General features: G+C 37.2%; 1 protein-coding gene across 1 annotated transcript in view; it reads left to right on the plus strand.

The window, feature by feature from the left end:
• Akap10 (A-kinase anchoring protein 10) overlaps window positions 1–506 on the plus strand; it is a 99,802-nt gene that overhangs the window by 12,975 nt on the left and 86,321 nt on the right. The window lies entirely within an intron of this gene.

The following is a 506-nucleotide window of genomic DNA, read 5'->3' on the forward strand; positions in this document are numbered from 1 at the left end:
GTGAAAAAGTGAATGTCCTTTGGCAGGTGAGTGAGCTGGTACATTTATACCCTGGAATGCTCCTTAGGAATAAAAAGGAATAATCTCACGGGCACTATTATGAGACAAAAACTAATACCTACAGTGTAGCATGATTCTGTTTGTATTTACATCCTTGAAATGACAGAATTAGAAAAATGCAAAACAAATTAGCGTTTTCCAGAGGTGCTGGGTAGGTGAATATGGTTATAAAAGAGACAACATGAGGTTGCCTTGTAGGGCTGAAACTTTGCTATATCCTGGCAGTACTAAGAACTAAACACATACACAAATGAAGTAAAATTGAGAAAATCCAATAAAAAGTAATGGAGTGTATTGATGTCTTGGTATTGATACAGGGAACTTCCAAATGACACAGGGAGAAAAACTGATCTCAGTGTGGATGACTTTCAAGTGATATAGAGGAAAAATGAAACTTCCAACCTGAAAAGTACCCGGGATGTTCGTGTTCTCTATAACCGAAGAAT

Source organism: Octodon degus, unplaced genomic scaffold, assembly GCF_000260255.1.
Source record: "Octodon degus isolate 3935 unplaced genomic scaffold, OctDeg1.0 scaffold00266, whole genome shotgun sequence".
Taxonomy (NCBI): Eukaryota; Metazoa; Chordata; class Mammalia; order Rodentia; family Octodontidae; genus Octodon; species Octodon degus.